The sequence below is a fragment of the Numenius arquata genome, chromosome 9 (assembly GCF_964106895.1).
Source record: "Numenius arquata chromosome 9, bNumArq3.hap1.1, whole genome shotgun sequence".
In the NCBI taxonomy this organism is placed as follows: Eukaryota; Metazoa; Chordata; class Aves; order Charadriiformes; family Scolopacidae; genus Numenius; species Numenius arquata.
The window spans coordinates 51,591,888-51,609,356 of NC_133584.1; the positions used below are offsets into that span (position 1 = coordinate 51,591,888).

At 39.5% G+C, this 17,469-nt stretch overlaps 1 protein-coding gene across 3 annotated transcripts in view; it reads right to left on the minus strand.

Moving 5' to 3' along the window:
* PUM2 (pumilio RNA binding family member 2) overlaps nt 1-16,195 on the minus strand; it is a 71,473-nt gene extending 55,278 nt beyond the window's left edge. For all 3 annotated transcript variants that reach the window (XM_074153741.1, XM_074153740.1, XM_074153739.1), the window contains exon 1: nt 15,920-16,195. The gene's annotated coding sequence lies outside the window, so the exon portion shown is untranslated. The remainder of the gene's footprint in view (nt 1-15,919) is intronic.
* Nucleotides 16,196-17,469: the final 1,274 nt, after the last annotated feature.

The window sequence follows — 17,469 nt, forward strand, 5'->3', positions numbered from 1 at the left end:
TGAGCTACAAGAAAAGGTAATTCTTCGGAAAAGGAGCTTACTGGTCCTTTTCTGCTTGTACATCAAACTGAAGAACTGCCTTTCATACAAGAAAATGTACAGGTTTAATCCTCAATGTGAAATAGTTTAGGTGTAATCCCATTGAGTTTGGTGAGACTCTTAACCACACTCTTAGACGTGTATATTATTCTGCATCTCTCACTCCCATGTTCCTGCATAAATATACCACAAACAAAAAAGGAAGACACTAAATATATTCAGAAGTTTGAAAACAAAGCTGTGAAATGAAATTTGAATTGCAGTTCTTGTCTAAACACGCTTATTATTTAATTGGTGCCTATTACTTAGAAAAAAGATATTTGTCATGTACAGATACTATTTCTAAAAATCTACACTTTTCTTACTAAGCTAGTCACTCAGCAACTGAGTAGTAAGTGCTACTGTTGATGGAACAGAAGTTTAGGGGAATTCCCGAGACTCATTTCTAACCATTATTGTTCCATTCTACACTGAAAGGCTTTGTGAGTAATAACACTATACAGCTACTTCTATAAGGAAGCGTGACATTAATTTGCTGCATTGCTGTTCCGACACATCAGCCTTTGTTACTTCATCATTAGCTCTTATTCAAAAAACTTATTTAATAAGTTAAAAAACTTCTAAAAACCTTCAGTGCTGTCTAGGCATTATGCTACAAAAAAAAAAAAAAAAAAAAAAAAGACAGACTTAAAACTTTGCCTTTTCTGAAGATGAAAATTCTGTATAAACCCAAAATTTATCTACTCATAAGCAGGAACTAAAGACAATTTATCTCAATATATATTGTAATGATTAATAAAACATACAACATTCATTCTAACAGAGTCAACAAGCTTTTCTTAAATGTCTTAAAAAGAATTGGAACAAACAGAATGTACAGGCCTAGAATGAAGTAAAACTTTCCATAAATTAACTTTCTACATTGCAATCAAGACTTTTTTTTTTTTTTTTGCTGATATGTTTTCTTTAGATACCTAAATTATTTTCACTTTTCTATTTGCTACCAGAGAATCCGGTAGCAAACCTCCCCCCTCCTCCAAAAGTAAAAAACAAGCTTTAATTTTTTATTTCAAAAAATGATGTATTTTTTAATACCACCTTAAAAAAAAAAGTGATTTTAAGGGATCCCATGGAACATAACTGATTTATAAATAACACTATTTATACTAAGAAAAAGATTTTGTACGTATGTATATACACACCCCCACTAAAAGTAGGGCTGAGGAAATGACAGAAGTCACTCTAAGAGAATTTCCAGGAAACAGTTTTGTGTTATTGTAGCACTCATATTAGCAAAGTTCCACCCCCAGCAATTCTGGATATATAACAATCCCCTTTCTCAGAGCATTTACTTTCATTTTCTTTGCTCCTGACTGGCAGAAGAACTTAAACATTCATTTTTCAAGGACACTAGATGCAAGAACTGAAGTTTCACCAGTAATTCTCCTGCCCAAAAGTTTTGAGCAACATGACTTCTCCCTCCCAGCCCAGTACCCTTTGAACAAGCTCTGCTGTTGCTTTCTTTTCTCCTCCAACCGATAAACGGAAACCAGAGAATACCAACAGAGTCTGCTCTTCTCAAAGTGGGTGCTAAAACCAGGGATGAAGCAATGGAACTACCGAGTCTTCAGGCAATGAATTGAATCATGAGAAGAACAAAGAAGAAATTAAGAATTTTTAGACTTCTCACTCCACTATGAATACATAGTTGTTCGAAAGCAAGCTGTTGATAAAGCACACAACTTCTCTGTATCACCAGCATAAAATGGCAGTGAGAAAACCCAAAAGTTTCAAATATATGCCCATTTGCTTCAAAGTCTACCTTGATTCTTCAAGCCTTTAGACTCTGCGTAACCTCAAGGACAGCCAGAGAACACTACAGCATGTTTCTTTTCACTTATTTTGTAAGAACCACTATAGGGAAGCATATGTGTTTTCTACTTTATCTGTCTATAGCAGGAGAAGGGACACTTAAAGAAATTGCTGTTATCAAATCTTTCAGCTGTTTTCTAAGGATATTCTCTTTGGACAATATGTGTATTTAAACTAACCACAGATTGCCTAAAAGCTGAAAAAAACAGCCAACTGTTAAAACAACAACAACAACAAAAAAAATCTACAAAGAGACTACTTTAATTCAATAAGCCTCATTTCTAATTCAGTAAGAGCAGCAGCTTAGCCTTGGACATTAATATCTCATTAAATGTTGGCCAGCATAGTCCTTCAAAGGAAGTTAAAAAAAAAGTCTAAAATAACACCAAAGACTTTAAACTGATGACAGTTAACCTACTGGAAATAAAGTAGGCTATTTAAATTCAAATTAAAGTAATAAAAGCTTTGTAACAAAAATTAGTTCAAAGACTGATTAATACATCTGTGTTAGGATGGATTTAAAGCCAAATTCTTCAACCTTTTCACTTCAGAGGCCAAAAATTTGAAAGCACTTGTATGTAAAGGCAGCTATCAGCACATCAACAGCAGAACTTAGGGTAGGCAGAAGCAGTAACTGTGGACACACCCACAAAAAAAATGTGAATTCCCATCTAACAAAATAAAGGAAGACATCTTACAAGAAAAACTTCTGATTAGATGTCTAAATTCCAGGTTATTCATTCTCATCCAAACTAAAATATTCCCTCAAACCGTTTACCCAACTGAGTGCTGTCCCCCCTCTTCCCTCCACATATTTACACACCACTTTGCTCCCTGTGAAAGTCCATCCTCCATTGTCTTCACTAAAGAGAAAAGGCTTCCATGCAACTCTTCCTTTACCTTCACAAAGACACCCAAGGGCCCTCATCACCCCGACTTTAACGTAAACTGTATCAAACCAAGGCAATTCAGAAAACTAAATGTAGCCCTTCCATGCAATAAAGCAGTGTCATACATTTTCATAAGCCCCAATATTAATCACATAAAAAGAGAGAACTACATTCTAATCTGTGGATAAGAACTTAGATTAAGCAAAAAAAAAAAAAAACAAACAGACACAAGTTTAAAATATTTTTATTTACTTGACACCTTGAATAATAGAAGAAAGTGAGTAAGAAAATAGGAAGAAATATATTGCAAATGCAAAATACCTGAATGACTACATGTAGCCTTTCTTTCCCCCTGACCTTATTGGCTCCCAGCACCTTAACCTGGACATCTATGCAAAACTCTCCTAGAACACCCAAAACAAGTTTTAGCTTTGTGAAAAAGCTCTACAACCACATTTAGAATGAGGCCTCACTCATAACCCCACCTAGAACCTGGAGCCCATGGGAATAAAACTTCAACTGGCTCCACTCGCAGCCAGCTCAGGTCTCCGGTTCCCGGCATGCCAGGCTCCAAGGTGCACACACGCCGGCTGCTCCAAACCTGTGTTACCTCCCAAAGCGATGCTACCGCTCACATTTATGCTACTGTCAATAATTCCTCGCAGACCTGAACCGATTCAGCAGAGAGCTATAACTGTGCAAATGTACAGAATAATTGATCTATATGTAAATCAAAGATAATGCTCAGTTGACCCCATGCTCTTCGTTTTGCTGTAATATAAAACCAGCATCTCCCTGTGCTAATTACTGAATAAGCAGTAAAGTACGAAGGCTTCTGCTTCAAAGAGCTCTCAGTCTAAGCATAAGACAAACATTGGTACAATCAGAAACCAAACTGGTAAAGTAAGAATAAAGTAGCCGTTCACATTAAGACACTCAACCATGCAGGAGTGCCAGGTATTTGGAGACATCAAGGCAGGTGAAAATGTAAAGACTAACTCAAGGAGTATGTCAGGAAGCACAAAAAAGTGGAAGGCGGCACAAGCAACGCTTGTGAATGCACTTAATAAAGACACAACAAATACTACAATCCACAAAGAGGGGGTAGCAGTTCACAGCCTGATAGCATCCGAGACAATGTGCTGTGGGTGGGAATTAGCCAAGCAGCTCATGAGCTGAAACTATCAGCTGCAGTTCGAAATGTTGGTGAAAAGGTCAGAAAATATGCAGATGCATCAGAATGGCAAATGTGATTGAAAGAGGTGATTAAGGAAAAGACTCTTTGAACAGAAGTTACATGGAATAAACTTGTTTGCACAAGTCAGGTGACTGCAATTACTCTCCTTGCCCTCAGGACAGTTAACACTAAGATGTCTATTCCACGCACTACATGCTTGAAACTACTAAAAATACAAATCAAGTACCTGCAAAATTCTAAGCTGTAATTTTCTTTTAAGTATAGCAGAGGAAAGTTCTCAATGCTTTTCTTTCAGTTGAATCACATGAAAACACCTTGCAGTTCGTCACAAAACATTCCCTTTTAGCTGTTTCAGAACAAAGAGAGAGGAAAGACAGACAAGTTACCTGTTCCCAGCTATGTCTGCTCCCACAAGTGTGAAGTCACAAGCAGGCGATAAGGTGATGTCTCAAGTGTGCAGGTTGCAAGACATTTAAATTTTTTTAAGCACACAAAAAGCCATAACCTTAAAATTCACACGAAAAACTTACATTATTTTCTCCAAAATACACAGCACTAGGGTGATGAAAAAATCTCACCGAGAACTTAATCAAGGATTTCACAGGGCATACAACATTTTCCAAAACAGGAATCAAATCCCTCACCGAGCTCTCCCCTAACCACAATGGAAAATCCTTCCAGTCTAAGATTTCTTTTCCTAGTTTGTGAAGCTTGAAAAGTTTTCCTAACTTGCAAGTTTGAGAAGCTGCTTAAATCATACATTTGACGTTTACAATCTAGATTTCTAGTTAAGTGGAGCTAAACGCTACTACAATTAATTGAAGAGAATAGCAAAATAAAAAATTAAAAGCAGTACAAACTTAAACACAGAAAGACGAAACATAACGAAGTTGTTACGGAACCGGTTGATTGCAGTCAGAGAAACAAATGATCTCAAGAACAGCTTCAGATGGGCATCAGCTCTACAGGGAGATGGAGCCATCAATCAGCTAGGATAAAACTTGTTTGTTTTTTTTTTTTTTTACTATGATAGACTAGCAATATAGGAAAATTATGTGCTGCTTAGTTGCTTAGCACTTGAAAAAGTCATAAAGTATCTGTTTATAAGAGCTATTTTGAAAGCACTTTAAAACAGTTGTATTTCACAATTACACTTTGTTTTTAAACTTAAGTAAAAGTTGCAAACAAAGTTCAGAAATCAAAAAATAGCTCACCCAGATTTCTAGAGACAGTTTTAAGTAGAATCTGTAAAAGAAGAACTAATGATTCAGGAAATGCGACTCCCACTGTAAAGTCAGGAAACAGATGATGTTCCCAATTTGAATGATGAGATTATGTTCATTGTTCCAAGGGATTGGCTACACGACTGTGAGGTCTCATATGGGAAAATTATTTCCCAATTTCCATTGCACAAACATATTAGCATATCTTATTTGAACAACAAACAAAATCTTATTGTTTAAAATCAAGGCAAAATTTTTGCTAGAAATTTGTCCATTTTATCCTGAGGCAACAACGTTAAACATTTGCACGTTTTTTTAGTTTAATAACATCCACACGTTTTCGCTTGGCTATATTAATGCTAGCAGATCCCCATGGAAGTCATGTTGAGTACTTGCAAAAAAAATGAGACATAGAGCTTCTCTTCAATATCACAGAAGTGCTAAAAAGCTCTTGAACTCAGTAAGACTCTTTCCTTTGTTCTCTCCATTCCCCCCAAAAAAGAATTTTTCTTTGTTTCAGCAGCTATTCACAAAACTTCTCTAGAAGTTTGTAAATACTAACACAAATGAGTTACAGCAACTGCAGCTCAACTGAAGCTTTGCGCAAAGACACAATTTATGGTCTTTTGTTTATAGCACCACTGTCCTTCAGATGCTTTGAAAAGGCTGCTACAATCGGAGCATTTCACTGGTGTTCTTTCGCATATCAACTCTAGCTTCCTCAGGATCTGGAGACTCTGGTAGACCCACCTACAGCATTCTAATATTTTCACCATCAGTTCTTACCCTTTTCCCCTCTACTGGAGGCAGAGAGAGCAGAAGCAGCAAACACCACATTAAAATTCATAACCTGATGTATTTAGTTTAAACTGCTGAAGTGCTTAAGTACCTTTGCCATGAGGGAAGCAAACAGGGACGATGGGGGAAAAGATAGGACAAATACCTTGGGCAGTATCACAGTGCTGTAGCTCTTTGCTTCAGCACATGGGAAGAACATTCCCAAGTATTCTGATGTCCAGGAAAATATATCCTGGGCTTCCCCAAGACCCCATCTCTGTAACTCCAAGTATTACGGACTGACTGCTGATCACTAGGCCTTTGTATCCTAGATGATTCTTCATTACAGAAGCAATGTGAATTAATGACAAAGAGATCACTAACCTATCTGCAGCCCCATGGGGACGTTAACAAAAGGATGATGCCACAGCGGACAGTGACATTCCTCAGATGCTGTGCTATTAAAGAGCCTGAAGTGCTTGTTTGGTCTTGAGGGAAAGAAAAATACACCAAAAACCCAAGTGAGCTGGTTTTTATACTTAGTTCATTACCCTTTACAATTTTTTTCAATATTAAGTATTTTAAAGGAAGATGAATGAGACTGAGGGATAGTCATTTCTAGACAAAGAAGTTTATACTTAACCCTGTCAGTCAGTGACCAGATGCTCACTGCTGTTGTAATATGAAGGGTGACAATGGTGGTCTCTTGACTCAGATTGAACTTTTGGCTTTGACACCTTGCAGTGAGGAGCTGCGCACGCATCACCTTTCAACCGAGTGCCCAAAGAATTTTGGATATCATCTCTCATGCAAATGAGTGCTCCTCCAGCCTCTGCCCTCCCTTACGCTGCCAATAATTCTGTACAGCCTCCCCCTCTGCCAGCAAAGTGGTTCAACTTTCCACAGTTCTTGCCATAGGAGTAACTGAAGCAGCCTTAGGAGGACACAGACAGAATGTGAATGTTAACAATATCACACATTTCTGTCTCTTATTCTATGAGCCAATACTAGTTTTGAGTCAGAGTGGCTAGTAAATTTAGACAGCAATGTGTCAAGAGTACACGTATCAAAAAGATTTTTCCATCTTGACAAAAAGTTGAATCACATTCAATTGTCGTGTGTTTGAACTTCCTGCTCTTCTCTTAAGTGTGTGTGGCACCTGAAATTTTTCCATCGCAGTGTTGGTATTTTCCAAATCAGCACGCATTAAGCCTCAGTACTACCACAGAACTCCAGGATAACCCACTTCATCTTCCCTTGTGTTATCAGCAGGCTCTAAAGCTACTGTGTATAGTAGAATATTTCAGTTGGAAAGCACCTTCTAGTCCAGCTGCCCGACCACTTCAGGGCTGACCAAAAAGTTCAAGCACATTATTAACGGCATGAACTGCCTTCCAACTAGTGGCTTGGCTGAAACTCCCCATAGGTCATTTCTCAATAGTCCCTCAAAAGGGACACTGACAAGCAGTTCTTCAGGCTTTTAACCAGAGTAAAAATTAAATATCCTACTAGACAAATAATTACCTTTACTAAAGACGTTGTCTTACTTTATCCTTAATAAGATGTTTGGTTCTTTAGAAGACAATTCAGAGACCAAAACAATATTTCCCTAGTCTTCTCAGGAATTAGTTTCTTGAAATTAATGAAGTATATTTATTAACTTCTTATTCTGGCTGACTTAGAATGGGTTACTCGACTCCTTTAGCGCTTTAAACTGATTTGAAAATTCTTCAAAATCCATCAGTGATTCCAGCCAAGTTGATCTGTTCCTCTTAAGAACAAATTGCTCACAACAACTCTTCTTTCAACTCACTTCTATGTACCACTCAATCAGGTATCTTCAGATACAGAAGAAAATACAAGGTTTTTTCCACATTCTGTATTTACTTGAATACATGTATAAGGCCTCAGGCTTGTGCCAATTTCTTGCCAGAAGACTAGTAGGGTTTCAAAAGATAATTTTAAGCTATCCTTATTTTCAATGTATGAAAATTTCTTACTTTTAATAGTTATTTTTGCTTGAAAAATCCCTGCTGGGTTTACAGTTTTCCATTTTTGTATTTCACTTTTATACATTTTAAGTTGCTACTGAATCAGTGGGGATAAAGCTCTATTGTCTTCATGAAAAAAAAATGGTTCAGTCTTGGTGTATTTATCTAAAATGCTTTTTTATTACTTTGGCATTGTTTTACATTCTTTGACTGCACTATGGCATGCTAAAATTTATGTCAAATCCACAGTTTTAAGATACACTTAGATAACCCATGTTGAATCAAAGATTTCAGCATCTTCATGTCTCCTTCTTACCTATATAACAACTTGGGCAGCTGGCTCTAGGTGGTCCTCCTTGAGGAGGGGGGCTGGACCAGATGACCTCCACAGGACCCTTCCGACCTCAACCATTCTGTGATATTTATCTATTATACTTATTTCTCTTATTTTTCTTTCCAGTTTTTCTCTAAATGCACCAAAATATTCTCTTTCATATATTTATCTACACAGATTGTCTATCCAGTACTCACAAAACAATTGTAACTAAACTCCTTCCACAGTTTGCATAAATTCAGACTTGAGAAAACCCATTTCTTTAGTACTTCTAACTCAAGAGTTGTCTATTCTTTAAAAAAAAAAAAAAAAAAAGAACAAAAAACACAGTAACTTCTGCCTTAGCTTCTGTCTTAGGAGATGGAGAAGTCTCCTGATCTGTACTTGATTTCTGTTAGCTCATATTGCTAAGGAAGAATAGGAGCAGTGAAAAATGGCAGAACATAATGGCAGTACTGATTACAGTAAGTTGGAAAACACTATTTTCACATGGGTAACAATGCACAGCAAAATAAGAGTAGTTTCCCCCTTCACTAAATCTTCATAATGCATAAAAACATTGAAGTACTTTAAAAAATAAGAATAGTTCCCCTGCACTCCCCATTCAACTTACAGAAAACACATGGGGTTCATAACATTTACATGCTGGAGGAATGGAGGAATATTTTGATGCACCTGATAATTAAACAAAGCTGCTGATGAAGACATGGGTCTGATTCCCACTGGGGATGGAAAGCAGGTGGCAGAAGAGAGATGCAACTGTTACTCAGCATTTACCTATCTGTGAATAATTTTATCTACACAATGTATCATCCTTGGAAAATGCTAGTGAAAATCAGCACCATTGCCTGTGTAACAGACTGAATGCTGGCAAGGAAAAACCCAACGTTTTCATACTCAGGAATTGTGTCCAAGTAGAATATTGTTGAATTTTGTGTTTACAGAACTGCTTTAGAGTTTCTATGTAAGTGTAATACAGAACGTGATACAGCCTGAAGCAGCATGTCAGGGGAAAAGATTTTTTATTTTGCTATGTAGATCAATATAGCAGATGAAGCAAACCCCAGACACAACAGATATTCCTGCTTTAAAGCAAAATTTTAAAGCAATTTTTGTTTATTCACATTTGCTCCTATATTTAATGCATTTTTTGAGCATGTTCCATAAGTCCTTGGGCTTGGGAAGGTACAAAAAGTTCCTCATGGACTCAAGCATGGCACATTACAAGAATCCTGGGGAAAAAAGCAATTCTTATCTCAAATTCAGAATGAAGTTTTTAAAGAAAAATTAGGAAGGTGTATCAATTAAACATTGGGGGTAAAAGCTTAAAACTAGATTTTTTTTCCTTCTAGGTTATTATCTGCAAAAGGAGAAATTTAAGTTTTGATCTACACTTAATTCTACTACCTCTGTTTTAACTGAACAAAATTTTTTTTACCTGCAAGTGTAACAAGTAAGATTGTGTGCTAAATCCATATTACTCCTCATAAAGACTACCAGAAGCTAGTCCCTTTTCAAACTAAACAAATTGTTTTGCATAAATTCAAACCTAATGATTTGATGGCATTCTGATAAAAAAAATAGGTACTCACAAAAATAAGAAATGCTTATATAAGTTAAACGAATGGTTCAAACTGAACATTTCGAAATTATTTTATGCAGTTTCACTTATAACTGTTTTAACAAAATGAAGTTAAAGTTTTTCAAAGTCTGTGGTAACCCAAACTCTAAAGCGAGCTTAACTCACACATATCTTTCATAAAGATGTGGATTCAACACAAAACACAGGAACTGTTTCCATGAAAAACAAATAAACCACCTACCGAACAATTTATATGAATGCTGACTCTTGTGGGCTAGCGGTGTTTGCAGGAGTAGCCACCCAACTGCTCACCAGCCTGCCTCTGGAAAAACACCCAACTCTGGCACCATCCTGAGAATGTCCACTGAGGGGTACCAGGGACATTGGAAGTGTCTGACACTGCAGTTGTGGGGATGGTGTGAGAAGTGTTTCCACCTGAACTGGGCCCTGATGTTGCTCCAACTACTGTTCCAGCTGGGGCAACCCCTACTCCAACCTCACTGGCTTCCTGACCAACATTCACATGCATCATTTCTCTGGTCTCCTGCCAGGCCACTTCATTCATGCCTAGGAAAACACATGGAATGCTCATTCCACATAGAAAACTAAAAGAAAAAGTCTTGATAAAATAAAAGGCTTTCCCGCGTATCTTTAAATATGCAGCTCTTATAATTAGGATGAAAAAAGCCCAAGCTAAAGAACAATATTCATTGTCAAAATGTTTATTGATTTAAACTTTAAATACCATTACCAAACTAAGCCTCTGAGATAAAGTACTACAGACTTTTTTTACAAGACAATATATTAATACGGTACAGTTCCATGTATTATCAACATTTGCCCGTGTATTTCCTTGCTTAAAAAAAAAAAAATCAAAATATGATTTTCAATCATAATGGCAGCAGTTTCTTTTACAGTATTACTCACTATGATGTGTAAAACCACTAATTCTATTGTACCATTATGTCTAATTTTATATATTTGTAGACTACGTAGAGAAGTTAGTTTTCTATGCTACTTCATCATCTCAACTACAAATTCTTACACACCAGCCCCACTTTTTCTTTCAAATGAGTTAAGCTATCTAAGATTCTAACACAGCAATTGACATTGAACTTCTCCAACCCACATGAAAGTAGATTTGGGGGCTTTCACAAAATAAAGATTTCAGGCTCGGATTAAAATGCAGTTTGCCAATTCCTTTTTGAAGCATTTAAGTCTTGGCTTGAAATAAGTATAAATGACAACAGCAAAAAAAAAAAAAAAAAAACCAAAAAAAAAACCCAAAAAAAAACCCAAAAAAAAAATCTCTGATCTCGACAAAATCCTCAACAAAAAATACCTGCCCCTGAACACATACTCTTAATGATGTCAACACATGTTCTTAATCTACCATAACTGATGTATTATCAATCTTTTAATATGTAAATGGACTTTTTAGGAAAACAGGACTACATATATAAATCCCAAAATACCCTCTACAATCTTAACTAAGGACTTTTTTTAGGAGGGAGAATTTAAATTTCAAGTCCAAGAAATGTCTCCGTTTTCATGCTGAACCACTGTTAAGTCCAAACAATAAAAACTGACATAAATCGAAAGATATTTAATCAGAACAGAACACTTCTGTATAAAGATGTACGCAAAAGAAACGAGTCCTCTAATCTCTCTATGCAATTCTGCATTTTTAATCTAACCTTATAGACTATAGAATGTCCAATCTTTAGGAAGATGCGTAATATACAGATATATGGTAGAAGGATCTTTTTTTTTAATAATCTTGAACAATCTTTATTTTGTAACACGTAAATTCTAAAGCTACTTTATCTTATTATAGTACTGTTGCAGTAGGTACTTGCTTTTTGTCAAAATACCATACTAACATCATTTTGCAACTTCTTCAGACTACGTGACTTAACTCATCGTTGCAGTATGCCCAGAACTAAAGTTTAAGCAATATGTATCAGAATGGAAATAAACAGCAAGATACTCAAAAAATATGAGTCAAAACAGACTCACTCGTTATTTTTAGCTCAACTACACAAAGTCCCCTCCAGCAAGTCTAGCTTTGTATTTAATCAATAAGCACGTGTAAAGACTTACAGAACTAAACGCACCAACCCCGCTTTCAACAGCTCACTTCCCCTTTAAACAGATTAGTGAACAAATTCTATATGAAACTTCAGACCAGCCATACAAACAAAGAAAAAATGTATCCAACTAGTTCAATACATCACTGAAAATTCTTCCTCAAAATAACATGGATGAAATCTAAAAGCAAAGGTATGAACACAGGTCTGACACAACCCTTATTTCCATTAGGATTTATATGCCGAGAGGTTTATAATACAGACAACCACACCTATTACCTGAAACTGGAAGCTTTGCTAATACCTCAATAGCACTGACGGAACAAGAGCTAACTTATCTTAGAGTTGTACAAAAAATGAAAATGGAAAACAATCAGAATTACAAGATGTAGACCAGATAACTTAATCCAATATACATAAATATATGCTGTAAAAAAATCTGCCTGTTCGAAAGGCTGCAGAATTGATAGTTAGCACAGCCAGAGGATCATATCACCACTTTTAAAGTTTAGTGGAAATAGATGCTATATAGAACACCTAGCAAAAAAGTTAAATTCCCGAAATACTTTTGCCTCATTTCCGAGTTTTAGATTTTGTTCCCAACTCCCAAGATGGTTGTCACAACCTCTTCAGACATATTTCTTCTACATGTCTACAACTGTTCTTAAATAGCCACGTTTAGGAAAAAAAAACTGCCAACCAATAATGAAATACAATCTTTAAAGATATTGCTAGAGATGACATCTGGTCTTTATTTGTAAGCTAAACATTTCACATACCAGCTTGAAAAACTCTTGCCTGCTATTCTAAAAGCCACAGCAGGTATTCCAAGGGCACAGGCCGTTAGTATAAAATAATTTTTATACAACTTGTTTGAAATTATATCCAAGCAGCTAAAACTGAACACATTTACATGTTCTGACGTCATTTAAAACTCTTTTCTACTATACGACTGTGCAGCGTCTCCAATTTCATTACTACATAACTGGTATTTGTTGTTATAGGAGGAGCAAATGAGCTTTCAAATGCAAGGCTTCTTGTCCCATTTCTGAGACAAGAGGCTGGTCACTGGCTTTGTGACAACACTGGAACGGTTGCATTGTGTGGAATAATCAAGACAACAGCTATGTTATGGGTGGGGAAAATTCACATTAGATGAAGTAACCATTTTCAACTGAATTTGTTGAAGAGAAAGAAGATTGCGTGTATTACACGTATAGGTATGTGAGAGAGTTTATCAATGAGAAGTGTTTATAAAGCATGTCTACTCTACAGTTTTATGTTGTTTCCTTTGCAGAGTTTCTATTAGAAACTGTTTTTAAAGACAATACAATGTATTAGTGCTTGTTTCACAGGAGATTCCCAACACAGAAAGAATTTAACATTCAAGAAAATTTACGGTTTTTTTTACTGCAATGGACAGTGAATTTTTATATAATTCCACATTCAAAAAGAAGCATGAAGACATACAAGCAGGAATTCAAACCATCTACTGGATTACTTGCCTCTGTGTATAAAAACTTGGTCTAATCATTTTGGGGTTTTAGAAACCATTGTACAAAGAAAAAAAAAAACAAACCATGAAGTTATCAAGGAGAACGCTTTTAGAAAATTCTACACATGATTATTCAATGCACACTCACATATCATTAAATCAAGGAGGGGAAATATCTAAAAGTGAACTAGAAAGTCCTGTTGAAAAATCAGATCTAGTTCACAGTATTCAACAAGCTGATGTCCTGCTAACATACCTGCCCCAAACAACTGCAATATGTGGAACTGCAAAGAAACATTTGAGAGAGTAAATCTTGAGGAAAACACGTACACAAAGCTTTCACTGTGCACTACAATCCTACATAAGATTTAATATATAAGGTATCTTCTCATCAGAAGACAGGCAAGTCCAACTTTTCCAGCCAACTGCTCCTTGCACTGTTGGCTCAATCATGATGCCAGGTAAGATTATAATTGCCTCAGCGCTGTGCCAATATCCCTAGCATAGAAGAAAAATATTAAGTTATTACAGAAAAAAAGTACCATTCCCTATTAATGAAGAAAAAATGCTATTCAAATAACATGGAGTTTCCTACGTGCAACAGCCACATAATAAACTGCAGAATCTGCATTATCAAGCAGTTTCTCACATGCATTTGCCTACTAACCATTCTTCTGGGACAAATTCCAAATTTTCAACTCTCTGAACACTTCAGAAAACTGTCAGGTGATTTAGTGTCATTTCTACACATATAACCCAAACTACACCACCACTAAATTATCATTTCCTTTTTTATCCAGGTTTCCTTCTCCCACCTACCTAACATATTTATATTCACACTGACACAAATTGAGCTGTAGTCCAGAGCACGGCAGACAATAATTCTCTCAGCTTTTCAACAAAACTACAACTGTTGTTAACATTTGGTTTTAAACCTAGACATGACTAAATATAACAAAATACTATGTTTTATATATAAAAATGGTAGCATGGGGTAGTAATTATATTTCAAATGCATTCGTATCCCACATACCTGAAGAGCTATACCATCAACTCACACTAACTAAAAAAGCCTGATCTCTCAAATTGAGATGCAACAAAGAGAAAGTAAAATAAATCTGAAAGGATTTTATTAACAGGTAGCATATAAGCTATAAGAAATTTTACCCATTCTCATTTGCAATGACCTATATAGCTTATACACAGCTACATTACTCAGAAAAAAGCATCCCAAAATCAGCTGATATAACCTCTTTATCACATCACGTATAAAACACGCCACGCATTGTGGTGTTAAGCCATCTTGCTTCAAACAGTAACCCAGAAGAATATAAAGCGTCCCAAGTATATTAATTTTCTCTCAAGGAATTAGGAATCTGAAGTTATGAAATACATTAAAGAGAACAATGACCAAAAAATAAAAAATAAAAATATCTTTGTCCAACGACTGCCAAGTAGCTTAAAAACCCAACTGTTAGTTGTAAGCACGATCCACTCAGGGCAGCTGGCATTTTTCTCAACTTTTTGTTATTGTTGTCCGCGCAGAGATGTTTGAAGTAAAATTAAAACCTAACACTTCATTGTTTGCTATCAACTACCAAAAGCATTTGGCCTCCTCGCTCCACACCTTCAGAAAGCAGTCATTATCCTTAAGACCACTAAATGTATATATATATATATATACACATAATGCAAGTTTTCACGCTTTCGGTACATTTAAACAAAGCCCGTTTCACCCACGTTCCGCAGGCAGCAATTGTCCGCGGAACCGACACCCTCCCCCCCCCCCCCCCCGCAATGTCCCCGGCTCCTCACGGCACCGAACCGCATTGTAACACCTCCCCCTCGTGTCCTCCCACCCTCCCCCCCCGCCCCTGGGGCCTGCCCCACGCTCCGGTCACCCTCACGCGTGTACCGGTACCTCTCCCCACCTGAACACACACACACACACACACACCCCCAACCCGAGGGCCCTGTGTCGTCGGTCCCTCCCCCCTCTAGGACTTCTCTCAGGCAACAACTTCGCCCCCCCGAACCCCGCTGGGATGGAAACTGAACCCCGAGGTCCCGCTCCCCTCAGCTCGCCCAGAGCACAATGCTACAATGCGCCCCCCGCCACCGCCGCCCCCCCACTCACGGCGCTCCCTCCCCACCTCGGCGCCGCTCCCCGGCGAGGCGGGCGGACACAAAGGCGGCGAGGCGCGGGCGGCCGCCGAGCAGGCCCCGCGCCGCCCGGTGACCTGCCACAACATGGCCCCCCTCCCGCCCTCCTTCTCCCCTCCCCTCTTCTTTCCCCTCCCCTCCCTCGGCGCGCAGCCGAGGCCGGAGACAAAAGGGGGCTGGAGGAAGGGGGGGGGGGGGGGGGCGGCCGCCCGCCCGCTCTGCCCGCGGCCTATCCAGCGCGGCCCCGGCCCCCGAGGATACTCACGGGCTGGCTGGCGGCGCTGCTCGCTGCGATGGAGCCGAAGCGGGCCCTGGGACACCCCTGCCCGCCCTGCCGCCCCCTTCTTCTTCTTCTTCCTCCTCCTCCTCCTCCTCCTTCTTCTCCTCCCTCTCGGCGCCTCTCCTTCCTGCCTCCCCTCCCCCCCGTCGGCGGCGAGGGGCTCACAACAACATGGCGGGAGGGCGCGCACGGAGGGAGAGGGACAGCGAGAGCGCGGCAAACCTCCCCCCGCCGCCGCCGCCGCTGGCCCCTGCCGCCGCCGCCGCCGCCACAGCGCATGCGCGCCCCCGCCCGGGAGGGAGCGGCAGGCGGCGGTGGCCCCCGGCCCCTTCCGCCGCCCACCGCGCATGCGCCGCCGCTCTCCCCTCAGCGGGGACGCGGCGGGCGGAACCGCAGCGCCGGAGCCGTCCGTTTCCCTCCCGCCGAAAAAAACGGTGAAAACACAGCTTTTGCGGGGTGTGTTCGCTATTTTTTCCTCCTCTTTTACATACTTCGCTGTCGGGGAGGAGCGGCGGCGGCGGCGGGAGGCGGTGCCCGCCCGCAGGCCGGGGGTGAGGAGACAATGGCGAGGCCCGCGTTGAGGGGTACCCGGTGGCTCCTGAGGGCCTCCCTCCCTCCCTCCCTTCCAGCACCGCCCGCCGGCCAGGCCGCCTGGGTTCTACAGTAAACAGAAACGCATCGCCCTAGTTATTAATTAACTACTGTGCCGGTAGTTGCCGGGCGATGATTTTGGGAGAGAGTCAATTATTTCCTTCCCTCGAGAGAGTTAAATACAGGCTCTCTGGTAACAGCTGTGTGGTTGCTGTTGGTAAATACGGTACTGGATGCTAGAAAACACTGTGATGGTTTTTAATAGCCTCACTCAATATGAGCATAAATTCTACTTATTTAGCAGCCTCTGAAAAAGCACAACAGAATGGGCTTATTAGGAAGGGATCTTAAAGATCATCTGGTTCCAACCCTCCTGCCATGGGCAGGGACACATTCCACTAGACCAGGTAGCTCAAAGCCCCATCCAACCTGGCCTTGAAGAGACTAACCTCTGCCTGTCAGTGGCATTTTAAAATACGGATTTCACAGAAAAGCCACTATTTTACTTTTTTCACTGGTTCTTAAAAGGAGTCTGGTTAGAGAGTACTCCCATTTCAGGAAACGGCACACAGATGCCACACACAGATCAAACTTTCAGATGAAACCGGGTTATCAGTCCTGCGGCGGCTGTTCCGAAACCTGCTACAGTCTGGTTTTTTCTGTAGGCAGGAAGGAGTCGGGCTCTGCCAGCACCGAGGACCCATTCCGAGTACAGCAGGGCGAGAGCAGCGGATCCTGGGGTGCAGGATTACCGGGTGTACTGGTGCTATGGCTGGCGGCAGCAGTTGTGGGGATGAGACGTCTGTGAGTACCAACTGCGTTCTTAAAAATAGAGATGTCTCGAAAGAAAAAGCCTCGCTGTTTACAGTATTTATAGTCATGGTTAAAAACTTGAAAGTTCCCAGCTCCTGGTAAAGATAGGAACGTTTTCCCAAGAAATGAAA